This window comes from Anopheles maculipalpis, chromosome 3RL, assembly GCF_943734695.1.
Source record: "Anopheles maculipalpis chromosome 3RL, idAnoMacuDA_375_x, whole genome shotgun sequence".
In the NCBI taxonomy this organism is placed as follows: domain Eukaryota; kingdom Metazoa; phylum Arthropoda; class Insecta; order Diptera; family Culicidae; genus Anopheles; species Anopheles maculipalpis.
In genome coordinates, this window is record NC_064872.1 from 3,740,426 (window position 1) to 3,763,129 (window position 22,704).

Below are 22,704 nucleotides of genomic sequence, written 5' to 3' on the forward strand. Positions count from 1 at the left end.
GGAGCCCTCACGGGCATTCGGGGCAGGGGAAGCAGTGGTGGTCGCTTTTTGATGGCGTATTTTTCATTCGCAAACCTGGTGATTATAACCATTATCACCATGCGAGCCTGTGGCCACGAAGAGGAGCGTGAGTTTATTTCTTCTGCTAACAGTGCAGATCGACGAGGTAGACCCCTGAGGGAAATGTGATGGCTTCTGGTTTTCCGCATTCATGCACGTCCTGGTCGGCCGGAAGCATTTGATGTAGGGGAAGCATTACTCAGAAGGGGCATAGCGTTGGCTGGAGTTAATTTTCATTTCATTCTAGACAACTGTTCTGTGTGGAGCTCTCCGATTCTCCGAGGAGTTCTGAGTATTCTAGCGAGAAGAGGTTTGTTAATCAATGAAGAAATCGACGGTCCAAAATACCGACGGATGGGACGATTGTTGATACTGAGAAACGCACATTGACGAGCGAGATACAAATTGGGTTGTCTAAAGAATTCGCATAAATCACCACCTATTAAAAAGGGTCCTTCTATTTAATTGGCTTAAGACACTACATACTAAAATACAGAACCCCTGAAAGCGGCAATGATACAATGATTTATCTAATTAGAGAAGCTTGTCCAATAGTTTTAGACTCTAGCTCTAACTATAAACGCAGAATGAATATTGTATAAAATGAACAAAATGGACTCGGTCCTGTACTTATGTATATACCGCGAGATCCAAGGATCGAAAAGTAGCAACCAACAAACAGACGAAGTAGATCGTCATAGTAACAAAAAACTGCAAACTGTACCAGTGTAGAACTAATATGTAAGTAGCCAGTTAGTATAGCCAGTTTTGAAAAAAGAAAAATCCGTGCGCAATGAATCACAATGCAATTATTAATTTACGTTTCTTTTGTTTTTCTGTTTTTGAAAACACTTGTAATTAGGGCGAAACGTCACTCAATAGGCGCATGTGTTTGAACAGTAGTTGTGTAAGTTGTTTTTGATTGCTGAAAAAATAAACTATTTAATGAACACAAATTACTACCTCCATTATGGCGTTTTATAGCATGATGACAGCTACTTTTGAATGAACTCTTACACTTTATTTGGTTAACATTATTTATTCCTGCCTTCATTTGTTTTGTAAGATCAATTTGAGTTGATTTTCGGTTATTCAAATTCTAACTCAGCTAAACGGCCGCATAATGTGATTTCTTCGCCGTGTTGTGGCGTTTCTTGCTCCATTTCCTCCGTTCTTGATTAATGCTGACCATTAACAGTAAATTAAACAAGCAAAACTGAAGTCCATCGCCACGAGGGGCACCATTTTTAATTGAATTTCTGGCTCCCCTTTTCGCTGGCTTCGTGTCAAAGCCGAGTGCGTCCGATGAGGAGGTGCTGACACTTTCGTGCGCCTGACCCAAGGAATTATTATTGCTCCCCTGTGCTAAGGAGGAACGAATGAAAAAATGGGGAAGTTATTCAATTAAAAAGAAATATTGCGCTGTATCGTTAAGAAGCCCATTGGGCTAACCCGGAGGCACCAGGTCACCGCAGCGTACCGTCCCGTACGTGCCTCTCCGCTTTCCACCGGGTGAAGGGTCCGAAAAAGGTTAGCCATAATTGAATTTTGTACACGATCCATCCCCAAGCCGAAAGGAAGCTTTTCTTGATGACGTCCTATTCGCGCTTCCTTCGCCTTGGTTGCGCTTGCGGTGGGTGGGTGACTTTTCAAAAACAATAATGCGTGATTGCCATTTTCCACCGTCATAATTAATGCTGCCCGCCCTGATCCTCTGGATGTATGAGGAGCTTTGCTGCTTCTCCGCACTCAATCATTGTATCAAAGCTAGGTAGGAAACGTTCTTTATAGCGAACGCAACCCTCACGCTAACTTGAACTGAGCAGGACGTGCAACATTGTGTCATTGATTTTTACAAAACAAGTCAGCAAACAGCCAACCACCACTGTTTTGAATCGAATGAAACTGATGGAATCATTTTCGATTCATAAATCATAAACACACACACACACAAAACACCAACCCCTTCTTGACACTGAGGCACTCGGCCTCGGAGTATCTAGAGCGCAATAAAACCCCTAACCAACCAAGGTGGCGGTGGTGAGCGAACAGAGGACGGAAGGCGAAGCTCGGCTGTTGAGATTTCAGACAATTATCATTAAAATCAATTAAAAACCGTCGACATCTACCTCACGATTTTTGCTCACGCCTGCACGAACGAGCAGCGCGAAAAGGACGGAACGAGTGGGCAGGGCGTTCCGCGCACAAGGATTTATATGTTTTCTTTTAACAAGCGTAGCGGAAGCCAGCAGAAGCTGTGCTGAACTTTCAACGAGCTGCGTCAGGACCGTGCTTGTGTTTTCAAGCAGCATAACAAGCGCAACGGTTGGTCTCGTGGGGCTGTGTTTTGTGGGGGGATAACTATGCCCCCCCCCCCATTGGAAACATTGGAGCTCATGGAGCTGTCAAAAAATTAATTATAAACAAATGTTCCAGCATACTTCGTTAGACGTTGCACACTTCGGTTTGGCAGGCTGGAATGATGCTGGAGCAAAGTGAACACTGCATATCGTTGTTGTTTCCTTGTTGGGAAAAATATTTCGATCCGATGTAGGTCAGAAGAATTTAAGATGAGTTTTTGTTATCTACTTGAGCAAGCACACATTTCAAGTTTACATGAACGAAGCTTGAAATTCTGGCTATCATGTGACATAATAATTTAAATTGGCTTTATTTAACCTGAAGTAATGTTTAAAGCTGCAGTTTTTTTTATTATAATCTGCATCCATAAGTAGAAAGTATTGAAAAAGTATATGGAATAACACACGTGTAAGGTTTTATGCCAGAAGAAAAAAAATTGGAAAAACAATTAACAGGATGTTTGAAGACGATAGGGCGGTAAGCCGTTATACTAAAATATAGTTTAAAAAATAATAAGAACTGAGTAAAATCTAAAAGATTTCCTTCTTTAAATAGTTTGCTTCCAAAAATTTAAAAATTAACAGCATGAACTTAGAGCACGCACTAGTATTGGTAGTACCTTTATGCTATAATTTGAAACAAAAGAAAACCAAAACATTTATTAGATCATCCCACCTCGATCGTACAATACCGTGAACCTTCTTGCGCTTGCGTCATGCCCAACAATTCTCCCGCATCACCACTCTAGTTCTTCAGCAAAATCAGCTCAACAAAAACCGCCACGACGGAAGTGTTCCTGCTGAGCGTTGCCGTAAATCACACTCCTTAAATACGGGTTTACGGGGCAAGCATATTAAGAAAAATACGTTTAATTTTGTTTTAATTTCTTTCTCCTCCGCGCTTCACGACTCTTACCACCTTCACGTAACCACCAGACGTCAGACGCTTCAACTAATGTTTAGCATACGACATCTCCGACCGAACCCCGCACACAGAGTCCACTCGCAATCCAGTCCTTGGTGATCACGCGCCCGATTCACACGGCACACCAGGAAGCATTCAGTGACGGAAAAGGGAAAGAAACAGAAACGATGAGTTTATCCCCCAAAACGTTCAAGAAGCAGAGTAAACAGCACAGCACCGATCTTTTATTTCCCTCCTTAAATCACCGCACACCCAACGCGAAAGGATTTGGTTTGCTTTAATGCTTCATAAAAGCACGTATTAAAAACTGCCCATTTCGAGTGGAAAATATGGAAATATTATTAAAAAATAAAAAAATAAAAATGCCGGACGGATGGAGATTTAGAACCGGCCCATGGGAGAATAAAACGCAGAGTCGTTTTGCTTTTTTACGATCCGAGCGTCCTAGCGGCGCATCATCATCATCGCCACACAGAGAAGGAAAAAAAGCCCTCTTTTCAAACAATCAACCAGTTACAAAGTCGTTATTGCGATGTCAATAAATTTCGGTGGAGTTATTATCGATGTTTAACTGCGCAAGAATGCGCTTAGCTGCGAGCGTGCACCCGGCAGGCGGTGGATTTAATTTCATTAAAGTTATTAAATTTGCCTCGAAACTTCGCCGTGCTGCAGGGTTGAACGCATTGATGAAAGAGCGAGCCGAATGGGTTTTCTTTTCCTATCGGGAACCTGTTTTGATACGGGCGGATTATACGCTGATAATGGTTTTGATGTACGTTTAATACTATTTCATACTCGAATCAAACTCGGAAGACGATTATTAGGGCTTGGAACGACTCTTCCAAGACAAAGTATCTCCATGTAAGCAGATTCTTTATGATCCAGTGAACTCGACGTGCTAGAACAAGCAATTTCTCTAGCGCGGTAATTAATGATCTCTTCGACCTCCGGACAGTCTCCATAGCTATCACTAATGAATTGAACTACATCCGGACCACCAAAACTGTTCACACGTACTTGATCTTCGCTAGCTGGCGCTGGCGGGGAATTCTTGGAGATCTTGAACCCGAAAGGAAAAAACAAAAATAGTCATCCATCATGGTGAAACAAGGTTCGAGAAAATATTTGTTGAAATAATAAATTTAAACAATTAAGTAACTCTGCATGATTGATTTTGTGCCTGTGAAGTTTGTTGATAAATGAACATTTTGTTTGGTACCCACTGTCTCTCTTTCTCTCGTGAAAGAAATTCTTCCTTTTATAGCAAGCTGCTTACAAGCTTCAAAATTTACGATCACATTGGCCCATTCGCTTGAAATTAGCAATAAGCTTCTCATGCATTGTTTTCCAACGAACGATTGCTAGCTGCTAAAACACGAACAAAAAACTTTATTACCTTGCAATCAGTCCGCTCGTAGAAGAACAAAAAGCATCCTTCCCAATGTCTGATCGGCACATTAAAATTAACAGTGCGCACTAATTTCCTATTACCCAATTTTTCACCTTTCGCCTTCGAGCAACAATCTAATGAAAATTTATGTTTTAATAAAAAAAACCCCGCCAACCAACGAAGCCCCTATGCGAGACCACAGCAACATTTGTTTTCACGTGTTTTGACAAACGCAACCTCTTGCTCGGATGGACGCGCGCGCGCGCTCGCCCGTTCACAGCCAAAAAAAGATCATAGACTCGAGCGCGATAGACAAGCACAGACGGAAACGAACGGAATGAACGAATGCTGTATCGGGACAAAACGGTCGCTTTGCTTTTGGGATCAAATTAGATTGTGCGATTAAATGGTGGACCCCGTGCGGTGCGTCGGAGAAAGGTTCAAACGGCCGGTAAGGCTGATCTTCTAGAGGAACTATGTATGCACGCTGTTGCGCGACGCAGAAAAAGCTGACGATGAATGCTGATCGTGATGGTGGTGGTGGAAAAAGACACACAAATCTGGTTCCGAAACGCCGAATGCCTCGAAGCTTGAGTCCTGGGCGGCGATTCGCTCGGGCCGATCATTTGTAGCCGTGAGAGCTAATAAAATAAAAATTTATTTACTTTTTATGAAATGGAACATAAAATTAAATAATAAAAATATAATTTATGGTATTTTAGGAAATTAGATAGACACAGAAATTATTATACGAATAATGACGGCGACGATGACGATGGAGTCGTTAGCCGGATGGGAAAGGGTCATAGGATGGGATGGGGAAGATTTGAGAAGCCAGAAGAAACGTGAGGAAACGTAGGCCGAGAAACCAGCAAACAGGACACATTTTATTCGTCAACCGGCCGGTATTTAATTCAATCATAGCGTGGGGTTTTAACAAACGGCAAACGAACTCCGTCCAGCGTTTCGCCGTTTCACACAAAGCAGCTTATTAATCGAGAGTGACTGGTTCTTCGATTTATTCCCATTTCAGATGGCCCCCACTCGATGGCAAGATTATCCTACGAATTTTCATAAAATTATACAATCAAAAGCGTCTCCTTGGCCGGCCGCCACACAAACGCAACGAACGACATCGATGCTCGAGCAAGCGACGAACATTTGGCTGCGGATTACGATTCTTTGCTACGAAAGAGCCTCGGAGGAAACAGAACGGATAACAGGAGGGGGGTAACGTTCCAGTCTCCTGGCCATCAATAATAGTAAATCGTCTTACCGATGACTTTTAATAGACTCCTAGTTGGGTGTTAAATGAGGTGTGGAATGTCATCCGTGCGGTGTTACCGAAAAATCGGACACCCCGATATACAGTAACGACACACACACTGGGAAGGGCAGGTTTTCGGTTCGGAGTTCGGTTTTTTTGAAACCAATATCCACCGCTGGTGGCATATACGCCCCATGCGTACTCCGCAAGATGACACGCACTTATCACAGCGGGATAGCACAAGCTCTAAACTCCGTCCATGTTCGTGTATTTTGTTTTTGGGTCGTATTGGGCGAGATTGATAGCTTTTTTCGAATCACAATTGTTTGTCCAGGAAGGATTTATGGATATTTTTGGAAGAGCATACTTTTCTGCTCAAAATTGGACTGTTTTCGCTGCATACAAGCTACCGCCACACGGATGGCTTCTGATCAAACAGATGTAAATTTTATCGATCGAGTTCGTTTTGGCCCGGGAAGAGGTAAGGTTGAGAAGCAAAACAAACACAAGGTTTTGTGCGGACGATTTATGGGTATGGGTATCGTTTCCGGGGGTGTGTTTGATGTTGTGGAATTTTGAACGAATTAATTCCAGTTGGCCGGATACGTCGATTGAAACGGTGAGATATGTGATCATCATTAATTAGTTAAAGAGTCGGGTATGGCGACTTTTTTACAGGCTGTGCAGAAGATCATAAGCTATCTGAATGCATTTTGAATGCACCAAGAAGTGTACGGTGAAAGCAACACGAAGAACAATACCCTTTTTGTAAAGAAATTGGTTGTTGGTTTACGTGACGCTTTGAAGATATTTATACAGCGAGCTGTCTTGCTTGAACTTTACTGGATCTTGGAAACCATTCCATGCAATGGTTTACTAATGGTTTACTAGATCTAATCCTCTTCTTCTTGGCCAGCTCAGGATTGAACACGTCGCGTATGCTTGGCCAGGTCGCCAATCAGTTTCCAGGAAACTCGGTCTAGGGCTGCAGTCCTCCATCCACGGCTGCATCTGATCTCCGACAGATTAAACTCCACTTGATCCAGCCAACGGGCTCGCTGTGCTCCTCTACGTCCTCATAGCGTGCCCCAGCCAACTTATCCTTCCAGCTTTGACTACCGTCAGGATATCAGCACCGCCAAACAGCTCAGCTAGCTCGTGGTTCATTCTCCTTCTCCACACGCCCTGCTCGAAAACACCGCCAAAGATTTGCACCTGCCGCTCCAAAATGGCGAATGCATTGGCGTCCTCCTTCAGCATAGTCCAAGACTCGTATCCGTAGTGGACTGCTGGACGTATCAAGGTGCACCGGAGTTCTGTTTTGGATCGCAGGAGTTTGAGGAGTCCGTAGCAGGCACGAGATCTAATATTACTACTTATTTGGATAGTCCTCAATGCAGGAGTAACTATCGGGATGAGATGCAATCCCCGGCTCTGACGTATGAAATCCGACAACGCTGCCATCTCTACCACAGGACCGCCCATACTAACTCCTCAAACGTTTGAGCAAACAGTAGAAGAGAAATAGACAGAGATGGCTAACTGTTTTTGATTATAAAACATTCCAATGTTTGGAAAAAATATTAATAATTTATTGTACACAAATAATAAAGCATTTAAATTATGACTTCTTCGTGAGCTATGAAACAGATCAACAAAATCCATATTTAGTATCAAAACCCATTTGCATAGGGAGAATCTTTCAGCGAAATCGACTTAATTCATGCTGCCGATAGATCACCTGTCATTTGAATGCATACATTTTATTTACGAAGCCAAACACCACATCAAAAAAACGCATAAAGCCCCTTCACTGGCACATGCATACCAGAGTCTGACCCCTAAGGAGCTGACGCATGTAATTAACGCTTGCATATTTTCCCTCTCTATCCCTTGCCAGTGTGTTTCATGGAGCACGGGCGAAATACGGCCCAACGGACGCTCGCCATCGTTAAACGTCCATTACGGGGTGAATCGTAAAAAAGTACCCACTTTTCCTACCACTTTGAAAATATGACAACGGGCATCACACTAAAACTATAACCGACGAAATATGCATTCCAACACAAAGAAAACACGCTTTCATTTAGTATGGAAATTTATCGATGCAATCCTCGTAAAGTTGGGATCCTTTCCGGCCCTCCGACGTTAGCGCGTCTCGGTGCTGCTCAACACTCGTTGCCACGGAACCTTGCGCCACATGTGCTCATCACGAATCATGTGCCCTCCGCGTCCGTTTGTGTGTTTTATTTCGTTCGCTTAATTTCACGATCCACACACGGAGAAATCCATTACCGACAATCAAGCTAAACGGCTCTTGCCAGGCCGGCTCGTCTCACGGGCTCGAAGAAATATGGGAATTCCTGCCAGCCCTCCGGATCGCTGGTGCATTTGTGCAATGTGTACGGACGCGAACGAACGACCTCTCAAACGACCCATCAACTGCAATGCTAACAAATTGAATTTAGCAGCCGATAATGATTGAAGCTTGTGAGAAAGGAAGCGTGATCCTGTGAACCGAGCGGGCTCGTGTTGGCTAATCCTCCGACTCCTCGCCCAACGGAGCCCCGGTCGGACGCTGGTGCCAAGATAAGGAAGTCGCGACTGTTTGACGAATTTCGACCTGTCCCTGGCCGGTGCGGTGGCTTACGGTGCGCGGTGCAATGGCATTTATCGGACGCGGTTATAAATGAACTTCAATTTATTACATTCTAAATTGCCTACCGCAGCGTGGAATGAAATAGCAATATTCATCAGCCATTCGGGCCACGGGAAAATGGTGCACCTTTTGATGCATGACGAAACGTGCAATTGCAGCAGCAGCGGTAGTGGCCGAAGAATCCAGCTCCGGGACGTGTAAGTGTTTTAAAGTTTTCTTAATTTTATTTGTTTCACTGCTGGCAAAGCACTCGCGCCAACGTGCATCAATATGGCAGCGAACGGGTGAACCCCAATTCAAAATGCTAGCCGGTGAGGTTGCTGGAGCAGGAGGGGGGAAAAAATAATAAAACACGTCCCAAAACGCGCCACGGCTGATGACGAATGATTGATTGAGAGTGAAATTGCATTTTTTTTTTCGCACACACTGTAGCTGCGGTTTTCTGCGATAGGCTGAAATGTCTGCTCTTGTTATTATTGGCATAATGAATGGATCATATTTGTTTGGGAAGAAGTGTTTACTGCTCTTTTTCAGTCTTTTCGGCTCAAAATGTTCAACAAATATAGGAAATGTTTCATGAAAAAGACCTTTAATAAATGACTGATTAAGATAATCATAGATCAAGATGAAATTTTATAGCAGTTCTACCTTTTTTAAGATAAGATCACAGAAACTTCTAGTCTTTCTCTGCTTGTTGGACTATTTCAAACCAAGCAACTCTAGCAAAAGCACTCTAAAGCCGGCAGGCGTCAAAATAATCTTCAATTCACATCCTCATATTGAATTCCTGCTTACATGCTTGAATGGAGCCTGGCTACAATGCTTCTTTTTAAATTGATTTTCTCTGCATTTTTATCGATCGTGGCTCAGCAAGCCTGTCGGTACAGAAAAAATCAGCTCTGAGGATGTACCTCAATTGGCTTACGATTTAAAAGTACTTCATTTCTGCAGTTTATCTGCTATAAAAATAGATTTATCTTTCTATAAAATAGTACATCTTTATCAGCCTATCTGTTTATACTATTAATGTGTGTGTCCGTTACTTAAGCGATAGATTTTACCAGAATTTATTTTTTTGTTCAAATATTTTATAGTAAATAAACAATGAAAGACTACCAAACTTAAGGTAAAATGAGCTACAATCGATCAATTCTGACTTTGCTAGCCATTCCATTCTTCACTGACTCCCAGCTTTTGGCATCCTTAAACCTAAGCTTTTGGTAGTAAAGTGGAAAAGACTCACTTCACTACTACAATACAGACCGATTTTGGAGGAATGAAACATCAATTACACGGTTCACTCATTCCCGCTCACCACCGATCGTACCGAAACGATTTCATTTCAAATTCAAATTGCACCATTCCACGCACCAACACATTCGATCCGTCTGCGTGCGTTCATTTTGCCACTAATTCACTTCGCCCCGGTCCTGCGATTACTACACCCGCTTCTCCTCGTTCTCCCACACGCTCCTTAATCCAACCAAAATACCCACCAGTAAGGCACCGGGTGCGGTGCTGCCGGGCGAAATGCTGATCTGCACGAAAAATATGCAAAATATAATCAATAAAAAAAATATTCATTAATTTGTTTACAAAGAGGAACAGAAAATCCAATTTGCAATAACGCATATTTCACTTTTACGATCATTTATTATTCACACACTGCGGCTCGCGCGCGCATACACACATACTCACCCACATGCCACGTTCGTCTCGAAGTGCTTCAAAGCGTTGCAGTCACCACACGGGAATGGGCAGCATCCTCCGGCCGGCAAGGAGCATGAATCGTTGGGAGCCAGGAAAACGCTCACTTCAGCACGATCGCACGATCTGTGGCAGCTGCTGCTTGTTGCTTGGTATGTATGTGGAAGCAGCGATTTTACGACGCCTTGAACACCGCAAGTAAAATGCAAGGATACGGCGTCAGAAGCAGCAGCAGCAGCAACATCAGTAGTAGTGAGGGCGCGAGTACAATGGTCCGCGAAACACGGGCGGGCAGTAAATAATCAAACCTCCCGAAACCACCACCCCCCCCGGAAAGGAATGATTTTGGTGTGTTTGTTTTTCAAATTTATTCATGTTCAATATGTTATCGTTATGGATCGTCAACGGCAATTGTCGGTAGTAAACGAGGACGCACATTCGTTGCGGTTGCGGCGAATATTCCGTGGCCGAGTGTTTCCATTCCTTTCCTTTCTTCTCGTTCGGTCTCGTTAGCTTGAGGTTACGGGTTGGCTGACCATGTTTTACTGCTCGCAATGACTCGGCGAAGTACGCCGAACGAGCGTCCGTCTGGGTTGTGATTCGTTACGAAGACAGTCGAGGTGAGTGGGACGTTTGGCGTTGGTCGTTTGGGGCTGATGAATCCAGTAGGCAGACGATGGTTGGAGTTAAATGTGATTTTATGCTGCGTCGGGGAATGCACGGGACAGTCGATGCCTTCGGGTTGTATGGCGTCAGGATACAAAGTAAACAAATTAAATAATCTTAAATTATTTCCTTTTGGTTGGGTGTGGAAAACGTTCCGTTTCCGCGAGTTGGTTTGGAACGATCAAGCGCCTAATGCATCCTGTGCGTTGCGTTTCAATTGAAGCTGTGAGTAAGAATGTAATTGTAATCGGAGTAATTGTTATATTTTAATTTATATTGTATGTAAATGATTTTATACTTTTATTCCATTTTGCTTTACCTTTTCCTTTTTCGTTTTTTTCCGTTTGTTTTCGCTTATCTTTTCGTTCTTTCAAATTGTGCTTGTTTCTTTTCTACATTTATTGATTTTATATGCTTTTTTTACACGTTTATTCTGTTATTCGCCTTTTTATAGATCTCATACTTAGTTTTTTGCCATTTATCTATGCAAGTATTAATTTTTCTTCTCTTTGCTATTTATGTATTGCTATTATGAGTAGTATTACTACTGTACACTTCCTATCCTTTGAGTAATACTACATTCTACTATCATGTCTTGTTTGATGGTATCGTTTGTTAAATTAATCATTTTTAGCTACTTCAGTTAAAATTGTACATTCGTGTCACCCTTCAAAAAAATAATATTAATTACACAATTATAATCATAAACACATAATAAATTGCATACACTTACTGTTTCACACGGCAGTCTTATTTGCAACTTTGAAAACTTAAACACACTTTAGTTTTACATGCGAACGAAAAGGAAAAGCTCCCAAATAACACAACACATACAGCAGTGAATTGCAGTTGCAAAATTTGCATACTACATCAGTCACCACAGCAGCAGCAAAAGCAGCAGCAGCGTTCGGAACATGTTCAGAAGTTGTCGCCCCAAATATGCCCCAAAGCCATAAGGTTCGCTTCGTTGCAGGTATAATGATAATGATTGATTTTTCGGCCACTTGCCACGATCGATGGCTGATAAGTTTGCAACCGGTGCGGTGCATCGGAAGCAAATTCGCTCCGAGCAATTTTATAGTTTGTTCTTGTCTTTTTTTTTTTCGGGGTTGCATTAAGTGATTTTTGATGTGTCAAATAATGCTACACAATTAGTCACCTTTTCACTTATCTACACGAGCGTGCAAAGCAATAAGGAATCAATCGATATTTTTGAGGCAAGTTTATTCACCCTGCGAAGCAATTGTAATGATCGTGAGCTTGCTTATTTCTTTCTCCCCTCGTCGATTCAATTACATCACATCCGTTCTGTACGATCAAGTTCACATAAAGTCTACTAATACGTCCGTGCGAGAAAAACACAATGGTAAACAGATGTGCTACATCGTTTTGCTACTTTTCAATAAGAAAAACAGTTTTATCCGCCGGCTGCAGCTGGCACGTGTCCATGTTTTTCTTTTTTTTTTTTTGATGGGGGGGGGGGGAACTCTTGAAAACATTTTTCCAGTGAAATGTAAGCGCAACTGTTCCATCGCGGATTGTGCGCAACCGGTGTAAGGTGTTGAATTAAAGTGAAAATTGAACCCTTTATTTAAATGTGCTTACGAGCGGGTTCGTTTTGTAAAAGAGAATTAAAAAGGACATGGTGGGCTTTGTTATTTGCATTATTTGAGTTTTTTTGTGTATGTTAAGTCTATTGATGACTTTTGTTTTTTCTTATTTCTATTTTCATATTTTCCTAATGTTGTTATGCTTTTTCTAGTTCACAGTTTGCACAGTAGTTTGCCTTTAGTTATTTCAGTGTTATTACATCTTTATTCCGTTCTTATTTACATTTTTTGCTTTGTTTATCCACTTATTTGTTTCTTCCATCAACATTTAGCACCACTAAAAACAAAGGGTCAAACATCAAACACTGTCCATCACAAATCGAACTCCATCAGCTCGTAGATTCGATAGTTTCCCAACCGTTCCTCGTACCTTACGACACCTGAACAAACGAATCGAAACCAAACTGCGCGTAAATTACCGTTTGTTTGGCTGCACCCGTTACCCAGGACATTTGCCATTAGTTACAGTTAGAATAATAACAAGCCATTCGATACCGCGCACCAATTGGTGGCTTGCCTTCCATTCGACGCCATTGTACCGAGGCGCAAACATTCGATCGATCCTGAGCTCGAAGTTCAACACCAAAAACGGATAAAAGGGCATCGTGTGCGCTTGTATTTTATTCGCTGCTGATGCTCTTCGGGTAAAGCTTTATCCTTGCCAAGCGGCAGACGTGCACGATTAATGAGAGGTTATCGTGTGTGCTTTAGAGGCTTTAATAGTTGTCTAATCGCCAGCAGTATCGATCGGAAAGAAGCTTGTTGATCGATATCTTTGACAGTGTATACAATGTTGTTGATTGCTAATTTTCGCGTTAGGCACGATTAACATTAGGCTCGTGTAAAGAAGACAAGCTGCTTGTGTTTGAAAATCGTTGTGTTAAGAAAATTTGTCCCAAAAATCTTTTTTTTTAGCATAAATTACAAGCGTCACCGAAAAGTGCACCGAGTTACGCAAACGATCAATCATATCAAATGTACGAATTTTCCCATTCGCCACCCCTCTGTGCATCATAATCATCTTCTGGCTGGAATGCTGCCAGCCACTTTCCCGTTCGATGCTCGAGTGGGCTGTGAATTTTGTAAATTTATTTTTTATTAAAATGTAATTTAATTTTTAATTTATTGCCATCTTCTTCCCGATTCTTTTTTTTTCTCTACACCGAGCCAACATCATCGAAGGGCGTTAAGGGTCCCATGACGGTTCATGACAACGAGTGGCTTTCGAGCGCTGGTTTTGGGTGTATCGGAAGCAAAAATTAACTTATTAAAAATTCATTAATATTCGATACACTCGAGCGGGTTGTCGCGCCCCGCCAGGTTGATTGTTCGATCGTCGTTGATTTAGTGGCCATTTACAAGGAAATCAAATTAAGTGAAATTTGCATAGGACGACCGGCGATCGTTCAGCGACACGAGTGATCAGCGCTTAACGATGCACTTTGAGTGTGGGGATGCACTTGCAAAGCAATAGATAGGTTTTTATTCGCATTCGGAGGATGCTGGAATGATGTGTTTGTACTGTAAGATGAAACTTAAGGAAAAGAATTAATGTTTACTATTTTGATGGAAACGATATTATAAGGAATGAACTTAACTATTGTTGAATAAATAAGGAATAAATATAAATTCGTAAAAACGCGACTTTAACGAAAGTTTTCAAATTATTCTTTTCGAGCCATCATGGCAATTCGGGCGAAAATGTACAATAAAAGCGCAGCTGCGTGTGAAAGAGAATTGGAACTGTTTCGACATGTGTATCAATATTGCATAACCTACAGGCGTTTCACTTTTAAGCGACTGTTGCTGTGTCGAAATCTCAAAATCGTGAAACGAGCATTGCATACCTTTGGGCGGAACTTGGAGATTGATCGAAATTGATCGATTTTCCTGCATTGCAGATTGCATATCTCGTTGGTTCAAAGGAAAGGTAAAATACTGCATCAACATTTCACTTCATTCCCATGTGCAACATTTCAGCCCTCTACTTTTTATTGCATATGCAATTCGCAACACAGACAGGGCTCTTCTTGCTTGTTAATCGCAGGAGGTTGTCTGTATGGCTTATAGAGTTGTGTTCCTTACGGAAGTTCCTCGTCTCGTGATGACCGTAGGAATGCGTTCAAATCCTTCGCAAATTTATTTTATACACTTTTGCAAAAAAATGAAGAATTTTTTTATAATGTTTTACTTTTGATCGACTTTTTATGCAAGAAACAAAAGCCTACAATGTGTCAAAGATCTTCAATCTTTTTTATTATAATTTTAAAAAATTCATTTACTATCTCAAACTGACTGCACACAACAAAATTAACAATTTGGGAATCATTCGACAATGGTGAATAAAAATAAGTTAAAGATTAAAGCTATATTGTTCGACATTCTTTAGAGTCAAACTTACTATTTGTTTATTATATAAAAAATGTTAATTTTGCATATTTCCTTTCGAAAATGATGCGTACGTAAATTCTTTTATTTCCGATTGTAGCTCCTAGTCACCTAGAAGAACCCTTCCTTCGCACCACATGCATCCAAAGTCCAATTCCGTTTGCTGCAAGCTCCAATTCCAATCAGGCCGCGAACGCACGCGCTAACCAATTCCGATCACGTCTTTGCAGCAACGAGCCCAGCGAAAGGTGCATAATGTAGTGACAGTATCAGTTAAGAGAGAAAGAAAACAACGCAAATATCTAATATTTATCTACTTGCGAATCTATCGCTTTATTCGCACAATTTCGGTCGCACCTGGATCGATGGGGATGGTGAGAATTGAGCGGCTGACACACGCACTCGCACTCGCTCAAACAAAAAAACACGAAAACCTTCAACTCCACGCTCCGTAATCTGTTAAAGGAGTCCCGCCGCGAGTCCGAGTGCGCGGGCGCGCACATGGTCTCCACGTTGTCTGGCGATGCTAAAAGGCACGAAAGCCTACTGCTGGACCGTTCCCGGCGGTGGTGTTCGGCAAATGAACAAGCCAATATTTACATATCTTATACAATCACCCATTAAAATGTTAGATTTTAACAAGCAACAGCAAATCATTTCTCCCCGATCGTTAGTTTTAAGTGCAAAATTAGCATTTTCAATAAATCTTCAATCAGGCGCACATTTCAAACCTTCCACAGCACGATCGCGATCTTCCAACCCAGTCCAAGCTCTCGGGACACTCAGGGAGTGTTCTTCTGCGTTTCTTCGAGGCTTGGATACAGTTTTGCAAGCTCTGCTTTGTGTGCTCGGTTGGTTAGTTGGTCGCGGTGGGTAAGCTTCTAGCCATAGCCGGGGTTTTGTACACCACCTGTCGTAGCCAGTTCCCAGTTCCCAGGGTAAGTTGCGGGGACAAGTTGCTGTAAGTATTTCTATGTTGTGCTCATCATCATCATCATCGTCGTTGTCGGACATCGGGCCAAGTCACATTTGCACCGTTTGAACGCTCGGAATAGCGCAGTTTGTCGCATTCCTGCCCCATTCCGTTGTGGGTCGTCGTTGGTGACTTGTGCGAAAGGCATCTCGGCATCGGCACCGTATTTTCACGTTGTCGTTTAAATTAGAAAACAAACATATCGGTTTTTTGTTATTTACAATTCAAATGTTTTTCTCTCGCTCTCCTCCGTCTCCGGCAAGTGGCAGCGACAGGTTGTTGGCTGTTTTGTTGGCGAATTTCAGACAAATCTTCACCGTACCAGACCGGGAGGAGTCGACACATCGGCATCGGGATGATGCCTGCGATGCTATATGAAACCTGTTCTGCATGTTACGGACGATTATCGGGACCGGTACTCTTCGGGAGAAGCGAAGGAAATGTTTTGCAATCGATCTTTTCTTCTACAAATTTAGTAAGAAAGTAAATATTGAGATTTCAGATGGATTGGCAAGAATAAAAATCTTTAGCTGCCTTTGCTACGAACAAGCTAACGCATTTACGTGAAGAATATTTTAATAGGAGCTTGGAATAGTCCTCTGAAGCTCCCACACTGAATGTTTGAAATTGTTTGCTTTAATTGTGTTATCATCTGAGAGCAATGTCACATGTTTTCTAGGATGTTATTATTCCCGTAAAATAGTCTCTGGAAATCCCTATAAAATGATTAATAATTATATATAAAAAGGCACGCCATTTCTACTACGTATGTACATCAGGACCTAGAACCATTCCGCCGGACGCAAATCGTTCGCCAATATCACAACAAACTTCTCACCGTCAACCAACCAGCCTTGGTGGATCGATCATCCACACCGCGTGACATCGATCAGCGAACGATTCCCTGTGCGCGTCGGTGCTCATTTCGAATTCAAAGTGGAATTCTGCAGAACCGTTCGAATGCTGTTAATTGGTAAATAAATTGATTGCCCCGATGATGATGCTGACGACAAACGACAACAACAGCGCATGCGAAAAGGGGGAAGATTATTTTTAAAAGCGTTGCCTTTTTGCCATTCCGTTGTTCTCCCCCGCATGCTCCTTCATTGAATTGGATTGGATTTTGCATAGCATCCTCCGCGGATGCCGCTTGGCGAAGTCGCGAATGACGGCAGTACATCAGGCAATTTTACGGCGACATTTTGTCTAGTGTTTTCCTCCCTTTCGAACGGAACGGAACCGAGTCAACAAAATGGCCTGACCCTGTTGCCGCGCGAAACGTAAACAGGCACCCTTGCCGTGAACTTGGAATCCCCTGCCGGAGCTTATCAGGCACGGTCAGGCTAATGTCACTAGCTGCACCCTCGATTGCCACCCAAAGCGAATCTAAATAAACACACGCCGCTCTCGAGCCATTCCAGAGCGAGCTAATCATCGTGCATTAATGAAGAATTCAAGGAATTTCGTACAAATCTGACGCATCCGATGCACAATCGCACAAGCGGAGTTGAAGAGTCCTTCGCTAGCGAGCTACAACAAATTAAGCTCGCGCTCGGTGCGAATGCAAATCGGGAAAGATTCGCGGCTAGATCGCAACCAATGTGCAGCAGCAGTAGCAGCAGAGGCAGTGTTTGCACAAAGTTGTTGCTGTTGCGTAATGGAATTCGTGCCTGTGAAACCTGTTTTTGGTTTGAGGCTCTGTGTAGCAGCAGCAGCAGCAGCAACAGCAGCAGTAGCCACAGGACAGACATTTATTCTTTGGATGATTTTTCGATTGCCAATTTCACAACCGTGTATGAGCGTCGTTTTGCATTTACTAAAGGTTGAATGATTGTGTTGCAATGCTTGTTCATAAATTTTCTGCCGGGTTTGCCGAGTCAGCTTGCTTACCGAGTGGATCGAAGAGCCGAAAAGTAATTCGTATGCTATTAGATGCAATACATGCTGTTCTTCGCTCTCAATATGACTCTGCAGGATGGTTGAGCAGGAGATTGAATCTGCTAGCACGCGAGCTACATATAGAATGTTCTAGCAAGAGCTCTTACTAAGTGTCTATGAGCTAGCTCACGAGCTTCTTTTGATGTATGAGCTAACTTAGCCCACTAAAAATTTACTCTTTCAAGGGGAAACAGCTTTTGTGAAAAAACCTATGCAATGAGATCATTTGCGAGCTAAATCTCCTTGGTTCTGATCTTAAGAGTCCTCCATTAATTGACTAAAACGCTGGAGTTCTCACGAGTTCTCTCTTTAGAGAGAGTCATCCTAATGATAACTCTATAACTCCAAATATAGCTAAAGCTAAAGCTGTCCGGAAGTTCAAGTAGAGCTCATACAGCTTATGAGCCGAGTCACCTGGATAGCGTGTGAGCTTTACATCATAAGCATCGTTATCCATACGTTTCTGCAAGATTCAGTAATTCAGTAAGAACTTGTGTACAGGCTCGTCCTCAAGGATACGACAGCCTGTAAGCTGAGACGTCTATCGTCTCAGGGGGGAAAAAGGAGGAGTCCTGAACTACCACATTCACAATAGTTCTAGCTCTTGAACAAGCTGTCCGTAGGTAGCGTGAATAGTAGTACTTATTACAATTAGTAGTAGACGAACTGCTGTGCCCTCTTAACTCATTTCAGTGAGATATGTGACATCATACATCAATACATCTTTGTACCACTTTGAGTTTGGCCGGGTCGTATATCTTCAACAATACTCAATTATTTCTTATAAACTGTCATACTATCTGAAGCTCCACGCATCTGCCTAACTATTGCTGCATTCCTCATTGCCAAAACTAGATAAATGCCCACAATACAATTACTACATTACAGCAACAATGTTGTAAAACAAAGCACCGATTTAAACATCCCTAAAGAGCGTATCCTTACACGGCTCCACTAATATGCTACACGAGCAACACTCAACGCCCCCTCCAACGCTCTCACCAAATCCTTCGATCGATCATTACTCTGCCAAACGAAGCGAAAGCACCCGCGCACTCTATAAATCACACGCCAATTGTGTTCCCGTTCCCGTGTATGGAAAATGGAAGAGTGCAAATTAACCGGCATCACGCAAACCCATCAAACTTCCTCCTACTCCTACTCCCTTTATCCCCGAAGCACTTGGCCGTTCCGCTCGTAATGTAATCAAATTGATTTGTTCTGCCAAATTTGGCGCAACGAATGTGGTGTGATAATTGAACATAAGTACCGACCGATCAAGGGCCGGCACAGTCGACCAGCACCAGAAGAAGCACCAGTGGCACCTTACGTGCCCGTGCCCGGTATCGGCGATCGAGCAAACCAGGGCACGAAAGACGGTACGAAGATAAATAAATAAAACTCACCGTTTGGCTGTGGTCGACTGCGGCTCGCAACTCGTCTGTTTTGGGCGTTTAATTGAAAACGAATCACTCCAACTTGGTGAACTGCACTCGGACACAAATGGTCATATGAGCTGTGTGTATGTATGTGACCATCCGCGGATTCGAAGGTGTTGCCGTGTTCGCACCCGGGACACCGGTACAAAAGACAGACAGAACTGGAGCGCATTCGCGACGGACAAGACTCGCGTACAAGAAGAAACGTTCGAAACAGGGCAGGAATTGATGCATGCGATCTGATAGCAGCGGCAGCCGAGCGAACCTCCCGCGAAGGGCATGGGCCAGCCGTTATACCCAAAAACGGAGGGCAACTTGTACAAAAGCGGAAGAATCGCGCCCCGAGTGATGATGACTCGATTGAAGAGTTTAACGCACGACCAGCACCGAAGCGATCGCAGCAACAAGTTCCGGGGCACGAATGGGGAAGGGAGAGGGTTTATGGAGGGTGCGCCTTATAAAGGGTTTCCGTTCCGCGGACTCCAGTCGGCATCGGATCAAGCCACACAATCACAACCACTGGCGGCGCCCTGCACGGAAAAGGTGTGAACATTGTATTGACAGCAATTTGCAAAATTAAGCCATCGAGACTAACTGATTTCGATCGATCGTTCGTTTTGTGCAGTTGTGGGAAGCCAGTTGAATGTGCACAATACGCGCGCTGGCTAAGGCTGCCATGCCAGGTGGCGGTAATGACTCAATTTTCGCCATGATTGATGCGAGTCTGGACCAGTAATTACAGTCATTTCGAGCAGTTTATTATACGCACCAGATTTGCTGGAGTTGCGAGTGTGTGGTGATTGCTCGTGATCGGATGAATTTAATTGTCATCGATCGATGCTCTTGTTGCATTTCGGATGCTCGGCTTTTTTATGTATTGCAGTTGAAGGAATTTATTTGCATGCAGATGTGAACAGATTAGTTGGTAGTCGGTTGGAGAGTTACAAAGCTTGTTATCAATATAACAAGCCTCAATATAGACCGGTGGCGGATTCAGCCTTTCCGGGGGCCCTAAGTGGAGTGGAAATTTCCGGGGGCCCTATATCATATTGAATACAAGTTCGGTATGTTTTCGAATTTTTGCTAGTCATGTATTACCCTACACTTACTATTTTAATGATCTTTGAACATTTATCTAAATAAGAGAAAAACTGAAGAGAACTTGAGGCGGAGCGATCGGTTTAAGTTGACGCATCCAACGGTATACAGCTCCCCCCGATTCGACCAAAAATGAGCAAGTTATCGCTTATTTTACACGGGAATGTTGCTGGTACAATTTTCCTAAAACAAAATGAGGATCCTCTTAGCCAGCAAAGACGCATCCAACGGTGTACTGCACGCTTTGATCCGACCACAAATGAGCGAGTTATCGCCGATTCTCCGCAGAACCCTTTTCTTCGTTAAATCAGGCCTGATCAGGCTTCAAAGACGCATCCAACGATATGAAGAACGTTCCAATCGGACCAAAACTCAGCGATTTATCGCCGATTTTCCACGAGCTAGTGTGGTCCCAGAATCTCCCGTAAAATTCCGTCAGCAGCATTCTCGCGGAAAATCGGCGATAGCTCACTCATTTTTATCCGATCGGTGCGTTCCATATGCAGTTGGCTGCGTCTTTGGACCAAACAACTTTTTGTCTAACTCCTCTCCCCGATCACTCCAACCGCTGCCGAGAAGTGCCACAAAAACAAACTGCAAAGTTATTACAGTTTTTCCGCAATTTTTTTGAGATGCTGGCAGCAAAATGTATGCAAAAAATGCGTGGTCCAAAGATGCATACGATACGAAACGATACTTGTCTTGCGATATTGAGAATGCTTTTCTGACTTTCGAGAAGACAACTTCGGATTACATTCAACATAAATTCCAAGGACTTGCACATGTGCTGAGAGTAGAGTTCCTTAAGCTAAAATTTAGCTTCCAATCCTTAAGACAAACACAAACGGGTTCTCTAACCTTAAGAGCAGCTATTACCAAAACATGTTCCAACATGATTGAAGCAGTGGCCAGCCCTTCGGATGTCAAACGATGGCTTCCATCTTCTAAAACTGTAGTATTTTCTAGGAACACATTTGCGATAGCGGAATCAACAAAGCACTCCCGAAAAAAAACACAAACCTGTCGTTAAGAGAACCCAACCACGATCCTAGCAAACACGTGATCGGTATGCTCTGTATGTGTGACCGAATGCATGTATGCCACAATGACTCACGCCCGTCACAAACAAAATTATCTCCCAATTTGACGCTCCCTACCACTCCTTCGCCCACCATCACCTTCGCACCTGTCGCTCTGCATCGAACGGCCACACAGCAACGGTCAGGATCCAGTATGGATAGGCGAATCGTCCTCACATCCGGTCGCCGACAGGGTTGAAACGAGTGGCGATGCACTGATGCAGAGAACGAATCCTCGGCTCCATTAACCAGCACCTTTTGCGCCATTTCTCTGAGTAAGGAAAGCAAAAGGAAGCTTCAAAGGCAATCGGTCGGTAGTCGGTCGGACAGCAAAAACAGCAACAATCGAAGCGCCAGGGACAGTAGATATAGAAATAATTTAGAGAGCAAAAAAAAAAAAAAGATACGCATCAAGAGCCTCTTCGTCCACGAAATTCCGAATGACCTGCAAGGAAGGATCTATAAAAATATCAATTCTTCTTGGCTCGTTTCGTCCAGCGGGACCTCGGGCCTGCTCTGTTCGATACACTTAATTTATTATTAGCTGTTCTCTGGCCCTTAATGTTGGCGGGATCCCGGGCGGACTGAAATGACTTTCAGAATTCGACAAAAACACACCGTGTGTGACGGTGGTTGCCGGTAAGGTTGCAGAAAAGGTCGCAGTGGTTGTGTGTGTGTGGCGTTCGGCATGAATGAGAGAAGGTGGCCCGGATCTGGATCAGTTCTCGACGGAGGGAAACGAAGATAGAGTAAATTATACCCCAGGATACGTCAATTGCTCGATCCGGTACAACTTATCGGCTTTTGAGGTCTATGTGTGTATGTAAGAAGGAGAGAGAAAAAGAGACTGGTCCGAAAGGATAATCTAAAAGATCGAGGATCTCTTCCCGACCGCTTCAGAGCCCTCAAAGTCAAATGGCGAAGGAAATGAGGATGAGTGACTATGTTTCGTTTTCCTGCCTTTGTGCTGATGTGAGCATCGAGATAAGCACGATCGGGACTCTGGGTTGGGTGTGTGTGTGTGTGCGTTAAAAAGGGCCTGTAACCGCTCCGTGGCAGTCTTTCCGGCCCGAAGCACCATCACGGCTAATCGTTTCGGGAGACCATTTCCACTTCGGTACATTCGTCAGCATTCGACACGTTGG

The 22,704-nt window shown here is 43.2% G+C and overlaps 1 protein-coding gene across 2 annotated transcripts in view; it reads right to left on the reverse strand.

Annotated features, from left to right (window-relative positions):
- Positions 1–22,704, reverse strand: part of LOC126563828 (nuclear pore complex protein Nup154) — a 505,032-nt gene that overhangs the window by 272,311 nt on the left and 210,017 nt on the right. The window lies entirely within an intron of this gene.